The sequence below is a fragment of the Castor canadensis genome, chromosome 5, assembly GCF_047511655.1.
Source record: "Castor canadensis chromosome 5, mCasCan1.hap1v2, whole genome shotgun sequence".
In the NCBI taxonomy this organism is placed as follows: domain Eukaryota; kingdom Metazoa; phylum Chordata; class Mammalia; order Rodentia; family Castoridae; genus Castor; species Castor canadensis.
In genome coordinates, this window is record NC_133390.1 from 63,322,564 (window position 1) to 63,337,527 (window position 14,964).

Sequence of the window (14,964 nt, forward strand, 5' to 3'; positions counted from 1 at the left end):
ATTTATTAAATACCTTTATATTGAATGAAGCTTATCACGTTACACTTAGAGAATTTTACCTAATATAAGATATAGTCTATAAAAGCTGTCAGAAAATATATAAAGCCTTAATGAAAAGAAGTTTAATATAACTATCAGTAGCCCTTTGGAAAAACATACCAAGTATCTATCTAGCATTTGATTAAAGGATAAGTTTGCAGCCTTAAAATCTATATCTGGATTTTAGCACCTCTTCAAGGGATTACTATTTAATTTTCACTGTTTCTCCCCTACTTCCACCCGAACTGCAACAGAGACATATACAGAAATCAAGAAATCATCTTACAGTGTACCCTTAAATTTTCTGAATATGCCCCATGTGTCCACTAATAGCCAAATGCTTTCAAATCTGTTCAGCTAAGTGGATCAATAACTATATCCAGCCTCACATAGTGGGGCTGCCAACATGGTAAGATTGAGCCAAACACAAAATATCTCTACCAAGACAACAATTATCAACATAGTTATATGGAGAGATCACTCTCTCAGATAACCTTTGGAGAAGTCACCATATGCATTATCAATGGCAATTAGCAGCTACTGAAACAATATTTGAGACACAAAACAAAGGATTTGGAGAAAATATTTTGGAGCTATAAACAGTCAGTTTTATAACTATTTATTAACTATTACACCAGTGTAATAGTTAAAGGTCTACATCCAGTATCTTTTAAACTCAGAGTACACAAAATACAAATGTATAATAGTACAAGCAAACTTCTAACAAGCTTCTCTGTGCTCTCACTCATGTGATACACCTGTAATCAACAACTAAGCAGGTGCAACCAAGCTTCTGAGAATTCCTGCCTGTTGCCCAGGAACCACAACACCGCACGGTTGAGATTTTAAACAGGTGCGAACATTTTTTTTCCATTTGTCTAGTGCTCGAGACAGTGTACCAGACAGTACATCTGCAACCACTCCTTACCTAAAGTAACCTCTACAGAAAATAAACCCCAAAACAGCAAAAAAGTTTGAAAACAAAACAACACTGTCAAAAGTGGCTTTGAAATAGTCTGAACCTGCACTGTCAGTTGCTTTAATAATACAGTTCCATAAAATACGCTCTAATCTTCACCAGATGAATGCTTTGTAATTAAAATTATTCTGCTTCATCAAATCTTAGAAATGTTTATTTGATTCTTACAATGAAATGAAATTCAATGTATGTACAAAGTATACTGTTCTTTGAAGCTGTCAATATTATAAGTACAGTACTCAAAAATTAACATTTTCATATTATGAAATCTGTGCACAATTTTAATACATAAAAATGTAATAACTTGTCAGTTAATACATAGATTTACATTGCTATAGTTAATTCATATACATACCTGTGCAGCTATGGGGCACAAACAGACTTGCAATTTATCAGGTACTCTGAAATGCAAAACAAATATGTCATGTAAGTAAAAATTAATTTACTGAGTTGAAACCAGTATTTATGTTGAGGCAATTTCTGCAGAGACATAGAAAAGATTGCAGTGCATAAAGAAGGTGAATTATTTTATATTTATATGTTCCCCATAGGATATTTCAGAGCACCCTTAATTCTAATGTATGCATGTACACACACATACAACTCCTTAGCAGTGTTATCAAAAACAAAGCACCAATAAGGGACTGAGACTCACCATGGCCTCTGAAACACAAATACTTTCACTAAGGATGAGGCAAACACTTAAAAATGATTTTTTTTGGTATTCTTCCAAGACTATTGCCTTCCTAATACAAATACAACTGCTGCTTCTAAAATGAAACTACTTCGACTCATCTGCACTCCGTCAGTTTGGCTAGAATATTGGTGAGAAAGAAAGGTGCTTTTGTAGAGCAGTCCACAAAAATTTCATAAAGAAATAAATGTTCATTAACTGTTATAACAGCAAATAGAAATAAGACTGATCACTACAAGGGCACGCTAACACCACATCAGTCACAATACATGATGCCTCAACACACTTTGACAAAACTGCCAGGGAAGTAGGCATCCATACAGAAGACTGAGTAAGTCCAGATGAAGCAAAAGTATGCAGCTTATAATCAGATGAGAAAAATATTTGGATTTAGGTAGCTCTATTGTTCATACAGCCTCCAAACTATTCTTCAAAGTAAGAATTTTATAATTCTTTCTGAAAGCAAAATAAATTGTTTATATACTTCTGAGCATAGTTGATAGAAGCAACATATTAAAATCGGTAGGTCTACTTGACAATACTTCTTTTAAAGTGTTTATCGCTAATAATCAATTTTGATGATGGCTTAATAAATTGCATCATACACAATTCTGATGGGATTGTGAATTACTAAGAAGTTTCTGGAAAATTATTGAGTAATATGTATCAAGAACTCAAAGTTCAAAATTTATCTCAGTCATTTTAGTTCTAGGAATCTATCTTACACAACAGAACAAGAATAGAAATTTATATAAAATGAATTTTATCATAGTAAAAACCTCAAGTAACCTAAATACCTAACAATAGGAAAAACTAATTAAATAAAGCATATCACATCCATGTAAAGGAAGATTTTGCAACAATTCACAGGTACCTTAAAACAATGTTTTAAATTTTATGGGAAAATACAAGTTTATAGTATTATAATACTGTAACATTATTTAAGTATGGAGAATATTAATTGCATGCACAGTATGAAATTATATATATGATAAAAGCAGAAAGTAAACACAGAAATACTAAGAGTGATTATATCTGGATTTAAGATACGATTATGAAGGATTTAAATGTTATCTTTTTACTTTCATAGACAGTTAACTATCTGTAATAAACATTACTTTCATCATAGTGAAAATATTAGTTGGCAAGGTGGGGTAAAAGAAAAAAATTATAAAGTGCCATATGGAAATCATAAATCTTACTTTCCTAAGAGAAATAAATTAATTTGATCCCATATAAAATCCACTAAGCATACCTCCAGTGAGAAACACACTCTCACTGCTTCCTCATAAGAGTATAGCCAGAGTCTTTTCCATCCCACTGCTCTAGAATCTATACCAGTAAGTCAGTAACACATTTTTAATCATCTTAGTAAAAATTCTTTAATTATGCAGAGTGAAATGATGGCAAGAACAATTTGGGACTGCAAATCTGTTCAATCAAGTACAGACTAATTATTCATTAAGACAACAAGATTCCATGAACATCTACTATGTGCAAGGTGCTGCATTTGGCACTGTGATGTGCTGAAAGATACATTAGGAAGCATCTTACCCTCATAGTGCTAACAATTTAAAAGCACGGAAGATATGTACGAACAACTCAAATAAAGGGGTAAACATAAAGTGTTCATGAGTGATCCAGAAGAAAGCATATGCTAGGTTTGTTCTTTTTATATTATTGAGTTAAAAACTTGTATTTAGGTAACACTGAATAAAGTCATGCTTATTAGTGTACATCACTTATAAAATACATTAGTAAATTTACTTTATTTGTTTTTCCTTATGTGATTTGCTTTTGTCAGTGGAGATATAACAGGAAATCAAGCATGAAGGAATATTGATTCAATCTGGGATGCTAGATGTGTAAGATTATCTCATATCTAGGGCCACGTGAAACACATGCACAATTATTAACAGGCTATAGTTATTTATTGGCAACCAAAGTAAATAAGTTAGTTACTTGTTAATCCTGCCTAAAGACACTGTTATGATGACACCACCACCATGGAAAGAAAAGGAGATAGAGAAAACCACTGTCACTGTGCACATAAAATGATGCAGCTACAGATTCTTTAAATAACAGGTCAGTTTCTTCATGGTCTATAGCCATAATCTTTGTCCTTCTGAAGCCAGTGCCACACAATGGGTATGAGGTTGGGGTAAATGGGGTCAGCCTTTGTGAAGTGATGACAAGTACTAAGAACAGCTATTCATGTGATCAATGATCCATAGACCAAGCACATGGAGTTCTGGGCAGCAGCAGAGTTACAAGGCAGGATGACAGTTAAGTGCTTAGCTCTTACATTCAGACAATCCTGGAATAGAAGTAGGGGTACCCCTCTTCAATTTGTGATGTTGAGCAAGTTACATGTTCCTCGACTGTAAAAAGGTGATCATGTTACCTAACCTTATAGGGTTGTTTTGTAGATGTATATTAAGATACAAAGGAATTAGCATAATGCCTGACATAAAGTAAGCACTTGCTAAAAAAGAACTACTAGTATCCGTGGTTATATGAAAAAAAAGAAAAGGATATCTCACTTTCAGCAAAGGGACTACACTAAGCAGGAAGAAAGAATATAAAAACTGCTTGCTCAAGTTATCACCCTATACTTCAGCAGCTCATCCAAAAGGCAGTCTTGTGCTAGATGTTCACAGAACAATTCAGAATCGGGACACTCCAGAACAAAAGTAAGAGCTACAACCATAACCCTAACCAGCATTTTTAAGGACCATTTCTATTACTGAAGAGAAAGATAGTAAGGTCTAAATAATATGTATAGCAATGCTTTCCAACTTCTCTGGTGAAAATTATCCATGTTTAACTGATACAATTAGGGCAAGGAAAGCTTGGACAAAATAAATATAATTACTCAACTGGAATCAAGCCAAGGTATTATGAACTTCTTAGCAATCACTTGTGGGCAGTGTCCTCATCATTTTATGCCTTCTAAAAAGATCCAGAAAATGAGCTGAGTAAGAGAGGCTGGAGTCACTTTTTCTCTCATGGCTCAAGAGACAGAAATGGATATACAATCGATAATTTTTCTAGCCCTCATTTTTGTTTTGATTTAAATGGCAGTAAAGATCCTGAATTAAGTGGTGTGTCTTCAAATTCTCCCACAGATATGTAAGATATATGGGTCATGTAAGGTGAAATTATTATCAACACTTACAGATGGAAACATAATACAGAGGGTTTATTCTTTTTAAAGTTCCTTTTTACTTCTAGGTTGGCACATCTGTATCTTTGAGGGTTTTTTTTTTTTTTTCAGTGTTACAGATTAAACTCAGGGACTCATGCTTGCCTCTACCCCCTTGAGCAACACCTCTAGTTTTTTTGCTTAAGTTTGTTAATCAGCATGTTTCCCAGGCTGGCCTTGAACCTCGATATCTCTGCCTCCCATCTAGCTGGGATTTCATGCATGCACCACCACACCTGGTTTTCCAATGGGAACTGAATAGGTCCAACTCAATGTTATGGTGCACAGAAAAGCTCTTCCACCTAGCTGGTTGGGTCTGGAAAGAGATGCATCTTAATCCATTGATAAATTTAATTGCTAATTCACTAAGGGCAGTGAATAAGGCCTCACCTGAGTACATGGGGTGGTGGTTCTATGAAAGAACTCTGAACCTAAATTTAGATTAAAACTACATTTCCCCCCATAAACTGAGTACACATCATAAGGAATATTTTAAGTATTTCACATTTTAAACTTGGCCCTCTTTTAAGAAAAGACCCAATACAAGTACAAACAATATTATATATGCATAGAAATGTATAGGGATCATATATCTAAAAGGGGATTAGTAGAGAATTTTAAAAACTTGTTTAAGTCACCATAAGAAGAGCACTAAGTAGAAAGCAGCAAAATAGAGGGGATGAACCAATATAGGACAAAATACAAATATACATGGAAATGTCATGATGAAATTCCCTATAAAGATATCGTAAACAAACAAAAGTATCTTTTTTAAAAGAACGGAGAACAGGAAGGTAAAACAGACCCTGTCTGGGGGTTAATACCAATAGGAGGGGAAAAGATATAAGGAAAGGGTACAGAAGGGTGAATGTGGTGGAAATATTATGTACTCATGCATGAAAATGGAAAAATGAGACCTGTTGAAACTATTCTAAGATTGGGGAGAGGGAGGATAAAGGAGAATGATGGAGGGGGTAAATTTAACTAAGATATATTGTAATCACTTTTGTAAATGTCACAATGTACCCTTGTTACAACAATAATATGGAAAATAGAAAAAGACACTGACACTATGTAATCCAAAATTATTTATACATATATTTATATATTATATATATTTTTATATATTTAGTTAGTTCTTCTAGGTAGTCTATCATTGTATTATTAGTATGTTGTTGTTGTTACATTATGGCTTTAATCATCAAGAAAGCTCATTTTATTTTTCAAAATAAAGTTCCCTAACTTCTATGACTTATCTGAACAGAAAGTTCTATAAAGAGTAAGAGGATTATGATGTCTTAAAGTGGATTTTAAAAAAACTTATTGTACTTATATGTGTAAATTTCTGAGGTAGATTTAGCACTTCATGGTTAAAAAGTCATCTGCCCATCAGAAAGAGGAGATACAAGAAGCAATAGTTATCTGTTTATCAACTGTGGGAACTGGAAACAGATAAAGGGCAATAAGGAAGGAAAATGAAATCATACAAAAAACACCCGTTAACCCAAGACTGATGAGTCTCTCTAAAGCTTAAGTCAGATCAGCTATAATAACACTATAAAATGTATGAAAAACTAAATTTACATTTAAAAAAATAGCTAAATTTGAATTTCCTAGTATTAACAGTTATCACTTAAAATGAAATAGTTTTAGTAGCAAATTTTATGTGTAAACATGATGAATGTGAATTTTTAAATATGAACCTGATGTATAATACACACTAAATATAAATAATTATATTTGTTTTATAATTCACACTTCACAGTGTATTAAGAAGAAAATACAATTATTGTTTTTATAGGTAATTTTATTTAAACTTGAGAACTTTTTCATCTCTTTTTTTTGGTGGTACTGGGATTTTATATCATAGCCTTGTGCTTCCCACTGAGTCATGGCCCAGTCCTAAACCTGAAAACTTTTTAAGATCTAGTAAACAGAATGACCAAAATTAATGTTAGGGATTCCAAGATGGCAGCTAGAGGGAGGAAGCAGAAAGCGAGCCTCCTATAGTGAAATCTTGGAGAGACGCTGGAGACACACTTTGCAGGCATAATCACTGAGAAGAGGCATAACTTTGACCCCTCCACACCTCCAGCCGGCGCAGAGAATCTCCACTTCACGTTAAATGGGGAAACAAGGAGGGCCCCCGGGCTGCCAGTCACCGGCCCCCAGACGGCCTGGGAAGACGCGGACCAGGTGAGCTTCGCGGTACCGCGGTTCCCCCACAGACAAGCCTGGGCCAGAGCAGCATAGCCCCCTGGACAGCCTGACCTCCACCAGGGGAAAAAAGAGAAACTGAGTAATAAGCAATAAGAATGATAAAGACACCCAGGAAAGAGGGTGGGGCGCCCTGAGCGCTGAAGATTGGGGGAAGGAAATCCTTCCCCGGACTGTAAATAAACAAGCCGGTCTGGCCGAAGAGCCTCTGGTGGGAGCGGGGGGCGTGCACCCAGCAACAAGGTGCAGGAAAGCTTATGAGACTGGTGGAGGGAGGAAAATTCCACAGGAGAGGAGGAAGACCCACTTCCCACGTGAGCTATAAACAAACATGGCGGCTGGCAGGAGCAGCAGCACTGCCCAGTAATCAGGAGCAGGAAAGCTTGTGAAAGCAGAGATGGGAGGAAAACTCCACAGAAGAGGGGGGAAGACCCACCTCCCACATGAACTGTAAATAAACACGCAGGCCTGAGAACGCAGGTGCAGTGTCACCTTTCCCAGTGCTTGGAAAGGGGAAAGCTTGTAGCAGAGGCTCACAAACAGGAGAAATCTGAGCAAACAAAGCCTGCAGGGCCAGGTGAGTACTAAGCTCACCCCAGAGATCTGCATAAATAATTCCTCCAGCAACAGCAGGCTGACAGCAGCAGGCAGGCAAGCCACAGCTGCAGATACCATTCTCAGAACTGCCTCCAGACTCTTTTTTTTTTTCTTTGTCTCCCTACCTTTGATGAGAGGACAACCGAATTACACCTATACAAGCTGAAAAACTTACTGAAACTATATTGCATTTGAACTTGGGACACTTGGTGGGGTTTTTTTTTGTGCGTGTGTAGTTTTGTTCTACTTTATGCGTCCCCTTTGATGAGACAACTACAGAACAACATCTGAGGGACCATCTCCAGGATTGGAGACTGAGACGGACACCCAAATTATTAAGACTGAAACTTCATTGCATTTGAACTTGGAGGTTTTATGGTTTTTTGGTTTTTTAAAAATTTCTATTTTTTCATTTTATTTTAATACATTTTTATATATAGATTTTACTTTCATTTACTTATTTTTAATTTTTATTCTTACCTTTATTTTTTTTATTTTTTGATTTTCAATCCTCTCTCTGTCTCTCTAATGTCTGTTCAGCTTACTGTCCAATTAGTACCCTACAGCTCCCTGTTTATACCTTTGAAACCTTCTTGTCTGATACCTTGTTATGTTTTCTCCAACAGTCTGTGTATTTGTTTTTCCCATTTCTTTAACTTCTTGCTTTCCATCTCAGCTCAACCTTCCATTCTAAATATTACCATTGTTATTATTACAAGCTAGAAAATACTTAATTGCACACAATATAGGGACAGTAACAACACCAAAGACAATGACGGGAAGACAGAAAAAACAGGGAAACCAGTTTCACCACAGCAAAAAATTAGTACAGGAACCAGAGGGGAATGAAGAAAACAGGTACTCAGATCCAGACTCCAACAAAATGAAGATAAACTATGCCAAAGGACCCAATGAAGCCCACAAGAATAATTTAAAAGAAGACATATTACAGGTACTCAATGAGAATTTTATAGAAATGATACCGGATAGGGTCAACCAAAATGTACAGGAGACACTCAAGAAATTCCAAGACAACAAAAATAGAGAATTTGAAAAAGCAAAAGAAGAAATAAAGGAAACCATAGAAGCACTAACAAAGTGAAACAGAGAACACAATGAATAAACAGATAAATGAACTCAGGACAAAAATAGACAACATTAAAGAGGAAACCAGCCAGGATATGGAAAACCTCAGAAAATAGAAAGAAACAGAACTGTAAAACAAAATGGAAGGCCAATCCAGCAGAATAGAACAAACAGAAGACAGAATCTCAGAACTTGAAGATGAAATGGTAATTAAAAGAAAAACCGAAGAACTATTAATTAAACAACTCAAGACCTGTGAAAAGAAAATGCAAGAACTCACTGACTCCATCAAAAGACCAAACTTGAGAATCATGGGCATCGAAGAAGGAGAAGAGGTGCAAGCAAAGGGAATGAGGAATATATTTAACAAAATAATAATGGAAAATTTCCCAAATCTAGAGAAAGATATTCCCATACAGATGCAAGAGGCCTCCAGGACACCAAACAGACCAGATCAAAATAGAACTACCCCATGACATATCATCATTAAAACAACAAGTTCAGAAACTAAGGAAAGAATATTGAAGGCTGTAAGAGAGAAAAAACAAGTAACATACAAAGGTAAACCCATCAAAATCACAGCAGACTTCTCAACACAAACATTAAAAGCAAGAAGAGCATGGGGTGAGATCTTCCAGGCACTGAATGAAAATAACTTCAACCCCAGGATACTCTACCCAGTAACACTATCATTCAAAATAGATGGAGCAATAAAAGTCTTCCATGATAAGCAGAAACTAAACAATATGTGACACAAAGCCACCACTACAAAGGATTCTTCAAGGGATTCTGCACACAGAAAGTGAAACCCAACTTAACCATGAAAAGACAGTCAGCACCAAACCACAGAAAAAGAAAAAAGCAAGACAGTAGAGAGTAACCTCAACTTAGGTACACACAATCAAACCTTCAAACAACTAAGACAACTAAATGACAGGAATCACCACATACCTATCAGTACTAACGCTTAATGTTAACGGACTTAATTCACCCATCAAAAGGCACTGCTTGTCGAAATGGATTAAAAAGGAAGATCCAACAATTTGTTGCTTACAGGAGACCCATCTCACTGACAGAAATAAGCATAGGCTAAGGATAAAAGGCTGGAAGAAGATTTACCAAGCCAATGGCCCCCGAAAACAGGCAGGAGTAGCAATACTTATCTCTGACAAAGTAGACTTCAAACCTACATTGATCAAATGAGATAAAGAAGGACATTCCATACTAATAAAAGGGGAAATACACCAAAAGGAAATAATAATTATCAACCTGTATGCACCCAATGTCAACGCACCCAATATCATCAAACATACCCTGAAAGACCTAAAAGCATATATAAACGCCAACACAGTGGTTGTGGGAGACTTTAACACCCCATTATCATCAATAGATAGGTCATCCAAACAAAAAAAATCAATAAAGAAATCCAAGATCTAAAATGGACCTAATTGATGTCTATAAAACATTTCATCCAACTTCTATACAATATACATTCTTCTCAGCAGCCCATGGAACCTTCTCCAAAATAGATCATATCCTTGGGCACAAAGCAAGTCTCAGCAAATATAAGAAAATAGAAATTATACCGTGCATACTATCTGATCACAATGCAATAAAACTAGAACTCAACAACAAAAGTAAAGACAAAAAATATGCAAACAGCTGGAAACTAAATAACTTATTACTTAATGAAGAATGGATCATTGATGAAATAAAAGAGGAAATTAAAAAGTTCCTGGAAGTCAATGAAAATGAAAACACAACCTACCGGAACCTATGGGACACAGCAAAGGCAGTCCTGAGAGGAAAGTTTATAGCCATGAGTGCATATATTAAAAAGACTGAAAGATCCCAAATCAATGACCTAATGATACATCTCAAACTCCTAGAAAAACAAGAACAAGCAAATCCCAAAATAAATAGAAGGAGAGAAATAATAAAAATAAGAGCTGAAACCAATGAAATAGAAACCAAAAAAACCATACAAAGAATTAATGAAACAAAAAGTTGGTTCTTTAAAAAAATAAACAAGATTGATAGACCCCTGGCAAACCTGACTAAAATGAGGAGAGAAAAAACCCAAATTAGTAGAATCAGGAATGCAAAAGGGGAGATAACAACAAACACAATGGAAGTCCAGGAAATCATCAGAGACTACTTTGAGAACCTATATGCAAATAAATTTGAAAATCTTAAAGAAATGGACAGATTTCTAGGTACATATGACCATCCAAAACTGAACCAAGAGGAAATTAATCACTTGAATAGATCTATAACACAAAATGAAATTGAAGCAGCAATCAAGAGTCTCCCCAAAAAGAAAAGTCCAGGACCTGATGGATTCTCTGCTGAATTCTATCAGACCTTTAAAGAAGAACTGATACCAACCCTCCTTAAACTATTCCACGAAATAGAAAGGGAAGGAAAACTGCCAAACACATTTTATGAAGCCAGTATTACACTTATCCTAAAACCAGGCAAAGACACCTCCAAAAAGGAGAACTATAGGCCAATCTGCTTAATGAACATTGAAGCAAAAATCCTCAATAAAATAATGGCAAACTGAATTCAACAATACATCAAAAAGATTATTCACCACGACCAAGTAGGCTTCATCCCAGGGATGCAGGGGTGGTTCAACATACGAAAATCAATAAATGTAATAAACCACATTAACAGAAGCAAAGACAAAAACCACTTGATCATCTCAATAGATGCAGAAAAAGCCTTTGATAAGATCCAACACCATTTCATGATAAAAGCTCTAAGAAAACTAGGAAGAGAAGGAAAGTACCTCAACATTATAAAAGCTACATATGACAAACCTACAGCCAGCATTATACTTAACGGAGAAAACCTGAAACCATTCCCTCTAAAATCAGGAGCCAGACAAGGATGCCCACTATCTCCACTCCTATTCAACATAGTACTGGAATTCCTAGCCAGAGCAATTAGGCAAGAAGAAGGAATAAAAGGAATACAAATAGGTAAAGAAAATGTCAAAATATCCCTATTTGCAGATGAAATGATCCTGTACCTTAAAGACCCAAAAAACTCTACTCAGAAGCTTCTAGACATCATCAATAGCTATAGCAAGGTAGCAGGATATAAAATCAACATAGAAAAATCATTAGCATTTCTATATACTAACAATGAGCAAACTGAAAAAGAATGTATGAAAACAATTCCATTTATAATAGCCTCAAAAAAAATCAAATACCTAGGTGTAAACCTAACAAAAGATGTGAAAGACCTCTACAAGGAAAACTATACACTTCTGAAGAAAGAGATTGAGGAAGACTATAGAAAGTGGAGAGATCTCCCATGCTCATGGATTGGTAGAATCAACATAGTAAAAATGTCGATACTCCCTAAAGTAATCTACATGTTTAATGCAATTCCCATCAAAATTCCAATGACATTCATTAAAGACATCGAAAAATCTACCGTGAAATTTATATGGAAACACAGGAAGCCACGAATAGCCAAGGCAATACTCAGTCAAAAGAACAATGCAGGAAGTATCACGATACCTGACTTCAAACTATATTGCAAAGTAATAACAATAAAAACAGCATGGTACTGGCACAAAAACAGACATGAAGACCAGTGGAACAGAATAGAGGACCCGGATATGAAGCCACAAAACTATAACCAACTTTTCTTTGACAAAGGAGCTAAAAATATACGATGGAGAAATAGCAGCCTCTTCAACAAAAACTGCTGGGAAAACTGGTTAGCAGTCTGCAAAAACTGAAACTACATCGATGTATATCACCCTATACCAATATTAACTCAAAATGGATCAAGAATCTTAATATCAGACCACAAACTCTAAAGTTGATACAGGAAAGAGTAGGAAATACTCTGGAGTTAGTAGGTATAGGTAAGAACTTTCTCAACGAAACCCCAGCAGCACAGCAAGTTAGAGATAGCATAGATAAATGAGACCTCATAAAACTAAAAAGCTTCTGTTCATCAAAGAAATGGTCTCTAAACTGAAGAGAACACCACGGACGAATGGATTAAGAAAATGTGGTATCTATACACAATGGAATTTTATGCAGCCATGAAGATGAACGAAATGTTATCATTCGCTGGTAAATGGATGGAATTGGAGAACATCATTCTGAGTGAGGTTAGCCTGGCCCAAAAGACCAAAAATCGTATGTTCTCCCTCATATGTGGACATTAGATCAAGGGCAAACACAAGAAGGGGATTGGACTTTGAGCACATGATAAAAGCTTTAGCACACAAGGGAGGGGTGAGGATAGGTAAGACACCTAAAAAATTAGTTAGCATTTGTTGCCCTTAACACAGAGAAACTAAAGCAGATACCTTAAAAGCAACTGAGCCAATAGGAAAAGGGGACCAGGAACTAGAGAAAAGGTGAGATCAAAAAGAATTAACCTAGAAGGTAACACACACCCACAGGAAATTAATGTGAGTCAACTCCCTATATAGCTATCCTTATCTCAACCAGCAAAAACCCTTGTTCCTTCCTATTATAGCTTATACTCTCTCTACAATAAAATTAGAAATACGGGCAAAATAGTTTCTGCTCGGTATTGAGGGGGTGGGGGGAGAGGGAGGGGGTGGAGTGGGTGGTAAGGGAGGGGGTGGGGGCAGGGTGGAGAAATGACCCAAGCCTTGTATGCACATATGAATGATAATAAAAAAAAATAAAGTTAATGTTAAGAATTTTACTTTTAAAATATTGTTAACTTGAAGATGTGACTATTGAAGTAAATGATTTACTCTCAAGAAATGTGAAAATCCTAGTGGCCTGCTTGTAGACATTCCTAGGGTCCTAGTTTATATGTTAAGTCTTCAAGAATCTGATCTTGTGACTATAATCCTCATACTGCACTGTAATTGTCTTTCCCACAAACTATAAACTTGAGGGCATGGGGGTTTGGTCTTATTTACCATTATATCTTTATTCCTTAATGAACTATCTAATATGTAGTAGGTATGCCTTAACTACTGGTTAATAGAATATTAAAGAATTGTGCTATCATGTATGCTTGATGATTAGGAAAATTCACATAGCATAAAAATTAAGGAATTACATTCTGAAACAAATTTTTTCTAACCTTTAAAGAAATAATCTTCCAATTTCTTCTCTTGTACTTTTCCATGCTGCTTTTGTCTTAATCAGTATAAAACATAATGATGAGAAGCTGAGTCTCAAATGTTTATACCAGGTTAGAAAGCCTAGTGAGTTTGGCCCCACAATGGGCAAACCCACATGTTAACAGATACCTCGCATAGTAGAAGCTATGACATAAGTTCCCTGAAATAGTTTTGTAGCTCCTAACCAATTGTGCCACTCCTCTGCATTCTTGAAAAGACTCCTGTACTACTGTTCTTAAGAAAGATCCCTCTGCTATTTTTATTTCTTGCAATCTCTGTGAGTTTGAATTATGGGTATAATAATTGATTTATGTATTTATTTTATCACTCTTTCCCACTAGATTTCATATTCCATAGAGGCCACGTTATTTTGTTCAGCACTCTATACACAGTCTAGTTTAGTGCCTGACACATGCTAAATACATAGTAAGTACCTGTCAGTTACATATACATGAGCTTGGGAGAGGCAGCTTCCAACCAAAGGTAATGTAAAATAAGGTAGGTAACAGCTACCTCTACTGTTTACTCTTCATTTCAATTCTGTCTACCACATGGAAACCTCAGTGATATGGTACTTTTAAATTTCATTCATTCAAAGCAAGTAAGGAATAATTTAAAAGCAATTCCAGGAGGTTGACGGGTGAGTACATAGGAAAAGTGATGAAATCATAATGACAAAAGCAACCACTTTTAATCATAAGTTTGAAGCCTGAATTCCAGCTTAAAAGGGATGTGTCCTACAGAGACTTACATACCCTCCTTAATATTTAGATTCATCAAAATTTTATGAGATTTAACTAACAAACAGGATTTTATGTTGATTTAATGAGATTATGAAAGCAGCAGGTAGTATAATTCATGGCATTTAGGAGAAGGGGCTCACTATAAATTAGTTCTTCACATTGGCTAGCCAGTGTTTGCAGCAAAATCAAGTTATAATTTGTCCAAAAGCTCAGGATCAGCCATTTTAGGAAGGGAATAATTGAAGAGACAGGGAATCACAGACATAA

The 14,964-nt window shown here is 35.7% G+C and overlaps 1 protein-coding gene and 1 long non-coding RNA gene across 19 annotated transcripts in view; one reads left to right on the top strand and one right to left on the bottom strand.

The window, feature by feature from the left end:
* The window catches only part of Zbtb20 (zinc finger and BTB domain containing 20), an 815,899-nt gene that overhangs the window by 565,403 nt on the left and 235,532 nt on the right, over positions 1-14,964 (bottom strand). For all 17 annotated transcript variants that reach the window (XR_012447947.1, XR_012447949.1, XR_012447950.1 and 14 more), the window contains one exon: positions 1,374-1,419. The gene's annotated coding sequence lies outside the window, so the exon portion shown is untranslated. The remainder of the gene's footprint in view (positions 1-1,373; positions 1,420-14,964) is intronic.
* The window catches only part of LOC141423241 (uncharacterized), a 75,982-nt gene continuing 64,700 nt past the window's right edge, over positions 3,683-14,964 (top strand). For both annotated transcript variants that reach the window (XR_012447952.1, XR_012447951.1), the window contains exon 1: positions 3,683-3,797. This is a non-coding gene — a long non-coding RNA (uncharacterized lncRNA). The remainder of the gene's footprint in view (positions 3,798-14,964) is intronic.